The following is a 9,020-nucleotide window of genomic DNA, read 5'->3' as shown; positions in this document are numbered from 1 at the left end:
ATAAACCAACCCTGCATTTTTTTTAACAAAAAAGTTACAGTTTTACGGGAGGGAGGGCCTTAAACCCTAGAAATTAATAAATGGTAGGATTTTAATTATTTGGAGTATAGAAGGGAAGACAAGCTGGGTGGTTGAGACTGAAACAGAAAAGGGGAATTGGAACAATAGGTGTCAGAAGATCAAAAGCTGGGAGCATAAGAGAAGGTGAAGGTGAAGGAGCCATGTGAAGAATTGCTGAAGAGGCACAGCATATGTTTTCCTCACTCTGAATTCATTGCTGGGCTCCTGAGATACCTACAACTTCTTCTCAAAGCCCCCATTTTTGGACAGTAGATCCAATCTCATCAAGGGCATTGGTGTGCAATGTCAGGACGTTGTGTGACGTCACATCAGGCCCCCTCAATTGTCCGGAGAAGCTGGACAATCTGAATCTCACAATGAGCAGAAGGGAGCTTCTTCAGGGTGGTGTCTTCTTTAGGGAAGAGCTTTCTAACTGTGGCACTGATGGCCAGAAGGTCCACCCTCTCTCCTCACATCAATATCACCATGAGTGTGGATGGACTTAGATCAGCTATCCTTATTGCCTTTCTTCATTTTGTCCCTCAAAAGCATCCCTGTGTGCTTTTCAAGAACTGCTGCATACATGCAAAGGTCATCAAACAGCAAGTGCCAAAGAGCTAGAGCAGGGCAATGGAGATAGCACTCTGTCTACATTAAAATTTTGCTGACATCCCAGTGTTCATCTGCCAGCAAGCATTTGATGCCTTTAATGACATAAAAGGAGCTGTTCTACTGCAGCATCTGATCCTACAGTGGCTGTTCAGCTGCCCAAGGTAAGCCCCTAAGCAGGATATGAGCACAACAGCCCTCTCCTCCTTGTCTTTTTCTTTCTTTCTTTTTTTGTTAAATCGTTTTTATTAAATTTCCAATAAAAAACATCCAATTAACTTATCCAATCATAATCCAATAAAAATAAAAAAATAAAAAAGACCAAATTGTCATCCAAATTCTAATTATTAATATTTCGGGGCTTCCCATGGTCTGGACCTTGAAGCATATTTCCAAATCTCAGTCCTGCCGTCTTTTTCTTTTTAATTACTGATTTTCTTCAGATAACCAAAACATGCATCATAACAAACAAGGCACACAGAACAAAACGTGACTGTAAGCTTAGTTCTGGCGCTGCTTGTAAATGCACAGAAAGAAGGCAAAACCAAAACAATTGTGGAAAAGATGTAGAAATAGTGATATGGAATGCCAACAAAATTAATGTATAGATTTTAAGCTGAAGGCCAAAAATGTTTGGGTACGATACCAGTCTGTAATGGATGATGGAGATCTGGAGAAAGAACTGCTCCCTGTTACTGCAAAACATATTCGACAAATGAAAACCATATAACCGAGAATGGTATTTTAGATTAAGCCCCCTCTAAGCTGTCAGTTACACTCTGTAATTTCTTCTGCAATCGGTAACTGCCATAACTTATTAGAGTACAATGGGAATGATATCTCCAACGCTGGGCCATTTGTAGCCTAGCTGCTGTTACTAGGTGGATGATTAGATCCTTATATAACACAATGTGCATGGTTTCTGGAAAGAGTGATAGCAATGTCAGACCTGGGTCTGGAAGAATAATTTATTGCACTATTGGAAGACATAGTTTGAAAAACATTTCCTCAAAAATCATAGAATCACACAATCATACAATTGTGGAGCTGGAAGGGACTCCAAGGCTAGTCTAGCCCCTTGCAAAGCAGGAATCTCAACTAAAGCATTCATGACAGATGGCCATCCAGCCTCTGCTTAAAAACCTCAAATGAAGGAAAGCCCACAACCTCCTGAGGGATTCCATTTCCACTGTCAAATAGTTCTTACTGTTATAAAGGTATTCCTGATGTTTAGTCGGACTCTCCTTTCTTGTAACTTGAAGCCATTGGTTCAAGTCTTACCCTCCAGAGCAGGAGAAAACAAGCTCGCTTGTACAACTGGGCATTGCCACCATGTAGTGTAATATCACCCCCATCTCTTACATCCTCTCTGACAAGTAGCTGGTAAATTCTCATTAAAGCTTTACTCACCGCCTTTCGTCTGTCAGTGTACTTCCTTCCTCATTCCCATGTCATGGCTGTTAAGTTGTGGGTGAACATATCAGACGACACAGCTATTCTTCAGACAGGTCTTGTTTATTCACAGGCCCAGAACAGAACTGGGCTGAAGGGTTCAGCCAGCCTGCTTATATTGAGCTCAATTACAAAGCAACAGTAACAACTTTCTGTAACTATCCAATCACTGAACATCACTTTCAGTTCCTTATTTGCATATGTGGACCTGAGTGAAAACTATCTACAGTATCCCCCTGCTGGCCCAGGGTGAGAACTTCAGTACACAACAGTAACCGCTGGTGTTGTGCAACCTGCCTTCTTGTTTGCTTCCTCACCCTGACTTCATGGCCTGTTACCTGCCATGTAGGCCTTTTTTTCCACCTTGCCTGGCAGACGGGGCCCTGACTGACTCCAGCTGCAGAAGCTGAGGCTGTTGAAGAGGCCAGAGACCATCTTGGCAATCTCTTAATGCAGATTCAGGTCCCTGAGCCTGAGCTTCCACAGCTATCTCCTGCCATGAACCACCATTGGCAGAATTGGCTGCAACAACATCAGCAGATACGTTCTGTGCTGAATATAATATTTTATTCTCTTGCTCATTGTGCTGTTTTAAATGTGCATTTTATGTTTGACTTCCTTTAGCAATATTTTCTTCTGAAATCTTTAAGATGATTTTTTTTTGTTAACTTTGCTCATTAAATATGCATTTTGTGGTTGCCCTCCTTTGAAATGTCTTATTTTGAAAACTTTTTAAGATAATATTTTTGCTTCTTGTTAATTACGCTGCTTTGAATGTATACTTATTATTTGATTTTTTTCTGTATTGTTTTATTTTGGATGGTTTCATTTGGTGTTTTAATGTTTGTTGTAACCGCTTTGAGATTTTTTTCCTTTAAAATATAAAGCGGTATAGAAATAATAATAATAATAATAATAATAATAATAATAATAATAATAATAATAATAAAAAAAATAAAATAGCATGACACTACAAATCCTCCAATCTGAGCTGCATGAAGACAGCCTTACATTTTTATGTATATACGAACACACTGTTCTTAAAACTTGAGAGATTTTTATTGGAAGCAATGTTCTAGTAAAATAAGATTTGCTGTAATTTCACTGCGGTTGTCAAAATGTGTCTGTATAATATATTTTTCTGCATTCTTTTATGAATAATTCCCTTAAAAAGAATCAGTCTCTTTCAAATTAAAAACACAGCATGCAGCAGACATATAGTATAGAGAGAGAAACATTGTTCCTCTATCTTGGACCTTATTATATTACAGTGAAATGTTCTGAAAGGAAACATTTCAAGAATAGGGCTTAATATCTTTCTCCTTATTACAGTCTCAGAGAACAGGAAATCGTTTTTTTTCTTTGCTTCCAGCAAACCAAAGATATATTTTAAACTCTGTGAAAACTACGATATTTTCTGAAACTTATCACAATTATCCAGCATAGACGCAGCAGGCTTCCATTTTCCTCCTATAAGGTCTCTTCTCATTTGGGGAAGAAAAAATGACTTGCATGAACTTGCTGAATTTTACATGACCCAAGAGTCAGCTTTTGTTCAAAATACACAGCTAATGAACAGAGTTACTTGTCCAGTTTATATTGCATAATGCTTCTTCCACTTAAAATGTCTCAAAGATAGCTGAGGTCTAGAACACTCCTCCCCAGTGAGGTCCACCTGGCGCCTTCACTGAGATCTTCTTGAGGTCAGGTAAACGCTTACCTTTCACCCCAGGTGTTTGATGGACTAGATGTTTTTGCTGTTAGTATGCTGACAAAGCTTCCTGCAGCTGGTGTGTGTGTGTGTGTGTGTTGTATCTTTTTATGAATTCCATGTGTTTTGTATGAATGTGTTGATATAATAATGCACTTATGTTTCCATTTTTAAATATGTTGTACATTGCTTGGAGATCTCTCTGTGACTCTGGCATAATACAGGTAACTCACAACTTACACACATTTAACTTATGCACATTCAGCCTTACGCACTTGGCTATTAAAAATATATATATATTAAGAAGGTGGTGGGCATATGGGGGGGGGAGAACTTTGACAATCTCACCCACTATTGCACCCAGTGTGTTGAGACAATGCGCCATTTTGGCTTTATGCACTAAACCTGGAACGTAACCCTTGGGTAAATTGAAAGTTGCCTGTAATAATATTAATAATATTAATAAAAATAATACTAGCCCCACTTCCTGCCATCTACCTGTGATTTTTCTCTGATTACATTAAAAGGTTTTAGTAGCCCATAGTCCCTGTCTAAGTTTGATTATCTTCCTATATACTAGCATTCTCAAGACTTTTGAAAGAATAGCCACTGCAGCCCCATTTGGGGATTTTACTAATTGTTAACATGTGAGAAAGGTACGCGGGTGGCGCTGTGGGTTAAACCACAGAGCCTAGGACTTGCCGATCAGAAGGTCAGCAGTTCGAATCCCCGTGATGGGGTGAGCTCCCGTTGCTCGGTCCCTGCTCCTGCCAACCTAGCAGTTCGAAAACACATCAAAGTGGAGGTAGATAAATAGGTACCGCTCCAGCGGGAAGGTAAACGGCGTTTCCATGCGCTGCTCTGGTTCGCCAGAAGCGGCTTAGTCATGCTGGCCACATGACCCGGAAGCTGTACGCCGGCTCCCTCGGCCAATAAAGCGAGATGAACACCGCAACTCCAGAGTCGGTCACGACTGGACCTAATGGTCAGGGGTCCCTTTACCTTTAACGTGTGAGAAGGCAGTGGGACAACATCGAACAGCCCCTCCCCATTCCCATCTAGCTCAGTAATATCTGCACTGACTGGCAGTTGCTCCCCAAGGCTTCCTAATTCTACCTGGAGATGCTGGGGTTTGAGCCAGGAACCTTTTGCATACAATGCAGCTGTTCTGCTCCTGAGCTTCAGACCTTCATTTAAAAACACCTTGGCATTCAATGACTTGTTTATTTTGCATTGTTTCAATCTGAGTAATTCCTTGTCTACTGCTAGCATTCAGTTGGATAACCAATGAATCAGGCATTTGTTTGTTTCTTCCCGATCCCCATTCAGTTCCCCAAACTGCCTCCTTGCCTTGCCTTTGATACAACCTTTGTGATTTCAAAATTTCCCTAAAAGGCCATCAAAGACAATTGATACCAATTTCGTGGTAAATGCACCATGTAGTCCATTTATGATCTTCTGTTGCACATGAACAAAGTGGTGCTTGTTTAACTTTGTAGGTGAGAAAGATTCTGGATATCAGAACAACAATGTTGGTAAATATAGCTGAAATTAGAGGAAACAGTGGAGTTCACCCAGTCTTCCCCCAACCTGGTGTGGCTAGCACTGTTGGCAGTTGCCATCCAAAACAGCTGGAAGCAACCATGTTGGGGAAGGATGTGTCAGACAATTGCCAACAGGCAAAATCTCCCTTCTGGTGTGAAGCCAAATCTCTATGCACATCTTGAGCATTGGGGTGCCTAGCAACACCCTATTATTATTGTGGGTTTGTAATCAGTTTGAAGCAATTCTGTTTTGAGGAAGAAATACTGGCTAATGTTCCATAATGGCCAATGATCTCCCTGCAATAGCAGTTAGTGGTTGAGGTGCACAACAATCGCCTGCAATGTCAGAGCCATTTTGAAGGAACAAACTGATGGAAATGCCTCTGGGTTTATGGGAGGTAACAACAGAAGTGGAGTTTTTTCTTTTCCAGTCTGCAAAACCAAGGGGAAATGTGCCTGAAGGCTGCGTTGCAAGGGACTACAATGGTATGTATATATGTACAGTGGTACCTCGGGTTACAGATGCTTCAGGTTACAGACGCTTCAGATTACAGACTCCGCTAACCCAGGAATAGTACCTGAAATCGTGCGGTGGCAGCAGCGGGAGGCCCTATTAGCTAAAGTGGTACCTCAGGTAAAGAACAGTTTCAGGTTAAGAATGGATCTCCAGAACGAATTAAGTTCTTAACCCAGGGTACCACTGTACAGTGGTACCTCGAGTTACATATGCTTCAAGTTACATACGCTTCAGGTTACAGACTACGCTAACCCAGAAATAGTACCTCGGGTTAAGAACTTTGCTTCAGGATGAAAACAGAAATCGTGCTCCAGCAGTGCAGCAGCAGCAGGAGGCCCCATTAGCTAAAGTGGTGCTTCAGGTTAAGAACAGTTTCAGGTTAAGAACAGATCTCCAAAACGAATTAAGTTCTTAACCTGAGGTACCACTGTATTCATTTCATGCATTTCTAACTTGCGCTTCACCATAAGATCTCAGGTCAGGGTGCAATACAAATTACAATTCCCAAAACATGCAGGGCACTAAATCAAGCCCAAAAGATTTTTTAAATACAGTATAAATTACAACCGTAAAAACCGCAGAATGGGCAGCTCACTTCCACATAAAAATGCTATTATTCTGCAAATGCCTGAGCAAGCAACTTTGTCTTTTCCTGGCACCCAAATGAAAACGTGACTCATGACATTGCAAAACGTGATGGGGCAAGGAATGTCATACTACTCATACCAGGTTCCCAAGATGCATTTCAGTGACATGTATGCATTTTTTAAAATCCAGTGATGTTGCAAATGATCATAAAAGAGGCATTTTGTCAGAGTTTATAATGCTGGATTTGTAATCTTTGTTGCCCAAATCATAAAAGTATCAGGGTGTCCATCACTAAACTTAGAAATTTAAATCTTGAATTCATAAATCCATTCTACTCCAATTTTGCATTAAACTGAGCTTTTTTTAAGTCGAGAGAAAATAGGCATTACATCCCAATATACACATTTCTAAACATGTTTTATCCTAAAAATATTCATTTTGGACTTTTAATGAGCTAAAAAATGTATTGCAAAATTTAGGGAAGTGCAAAATTTATGACAGATATGATCCAATTTGTCCAGGGGGTGTGAACTGGCTCATTTCGTGTAAAAATGCAGACCAAATGAAAATTTCCTTCCCCCCTACTCATCATTAAACAGGAATAATTTCTCCATTCTCAGTCAGGGCTGAGTAGAACAGGAACTGAAAAACATTTTAGGTAACAATGGATTTTCAAAAAGCAAATGAAAGCACACTTGGGTGTTCCACTTTGGATATTTTCCAAAATAACTACAGATGACTTAAATCTATTTATTCTGTCAATAAAAGATAAAAGTGAAATAACTTGTTGAAAGCATCCAGCAGGAAAATAACTCTTCTACCTATCCTTTAAAAACTACTGTAACAATTGTATTTTTCATCCAATTTCTCCTCAGGCACTTAGGCAATCACTCAAACACACCAAGGAGAGTCTCAAAGCATTTCTTGGCTATGCTCTACAGTTAGCTTAAGTGTTGTTGTTGTTGTTAAATGTTGGCATCCATCTGTCTTGGGAGACAATGAAGGAGTGCGTCTTTAGGGGTCAAGTAAAACCTCTGGAGAGTTGTGGTGCTTGCTGCGGATGTAGAGACCGATACAGGACAGAAATGCTTCATTGCAGCTGGGGCACATGAAGGTGTCTGGTTGTGCTGCTACAGGCGCACAATGGTGTTTCTTCTCCCAGCACTCCTGCTAGCGATCATTTCTCCTCTGATCACTGCTGGGGATGCATAACCTGACTGTCTGTCTCCAGGCACTATGGTCATCTGCAGGGCATTCCCACAAGGGGGCCAACTTGAATAAAATATGGAGCGGCAGATAAGCCCTGCACCGCATAATCAATCACATGAAGCGGTCCTCACACACCATTTGAATGGCAATGCCCATTAATTGGGCTGGGGGGGATGGGCTGGCCACCTCAAATATTTTACTGGGGGAGCAAAGCCACCTCGGCTCCTAGGAGTTGGCTCCTATAGATTTCCAGGACAGGGAAACTTGGCGGTTGAGGTCAAGGCAGCAGCAGTTCCTCTGCCGCTGCCATTGCTGCAGCATCAACGTCCCCCTTCTCCGCTTCTGGGTGACGCTGCCGTGGCCGGCACTGAGCGACAGAAGGCCATGCCGACAAAATGGAAATGCACCCCTGTAATGGTTCTACGGGTTGCTCGTGCGTAAGTTGCCGCTACTCCTGGCTAGGTTGCCTGGTTGAACCCTTTCTGTCTGGACAGCCTCAAGTTCCGTGGCTGCCTCAGTCGCTGGCAGAATCCGTCAGTGGGCGTTTCTTGAACCTCTTCCAGCATAGAAGCTGTTTGACGCCCAGTCTCCTCCTACTCTGCCTGCGCGGAAGTCTTCTGCGCAAAGAGGGTGTGGGCAGCGGAGTACCCGTGCCCTCTCCGCTGGTCTCCGGCGAGGAGTCCTGGAGCCACCTCTCCGATTCCCCCATCTGCCCCCCTTCTCCACTGGTGTTACGCTGATTTCCTTCCCCAGCGGATGGGCTGCCTCTCTCTCTACTGGGACCCTCTCCGCCATCCCTCTGGAGCCTCCTCTCCGCCTCCAGCTCCGATGGCAGTTCCCTGACAACCCCCAAACAGAGTACATTCGTATACCAAAAAAAATACGCAACTTATTTCCGGGTTTGAAGTGTTTGTAATCCAAAAAGTTCATTAACAAGGCTGTTCGTAACCTGAGCTACCACTGTATGTTAATTACTAGAGTCCAACAATGGGGGGGGGGGCAGTGGAGGGGTTGAGCTCTTTGTTGTGGGGGGGGGGCCTTGATGCCAAAGATTAGACCTTTTGCCCATGAAACATGCACTCTACCAATGACCTTTTCCCCAAGTTCGTAGATTTGCATTTTTCCATCTGCCTTGCTGAGGTCAGGAATTAGTTTCTTAGGCTTAGCTTCCTGCTTTATTAAAAGTCTTCCAGCCCCCTGTGCCTTGGTTTTGCACTTCGTCATGGCAGTTAAGATGTTAGCCTCTGAGGAAATCCAGGTTCAGTCGAGGCTGTGGCTTGCTTCCAGCTCACTTTGAGCAGCAACGGCAAATCTAAGCAGCAAAATGAAT

The 9,020-nt window shown here is 42.3% G+C and overlaps 1 long non-coding RNA gene across 1 annotated transcript; it reads left to right on the top strand.

The window, feature by feature from the left end:
• Positions 1-800: 800 nt before the first annotated feature.
• LOC310678774 lies at positions 801-2,819 on the top strand. The gene is made up of 2 exons (XR_014511960.1): positions 801-833; positions 2,195-2,819. It is a non-coding gene; the product is annotated as an uncharacterized lncRNA (long non-coding RNA).
• Positions 2,820-9,020: the final 6,201 nt, after the last annotated feature.

The sequence above is a fragment of the Podarcis tiliguerta genome (genome assembly GCF_965153285.1).
Source record: "Podarcis tiliguerta genome assembly, chromosome: 5".
In the NCBI taxonomy this organism is placed as follows: domain Eukaryota; kingdom Metazoa; phylum Chordata; class Lepidosauria; order Squamata; family Lacertidae; genus Podarcis; species Podarcis tiliguerta.
This window is presented reverse-complemented; position numbering and strand designations above follow the sequence as displayed.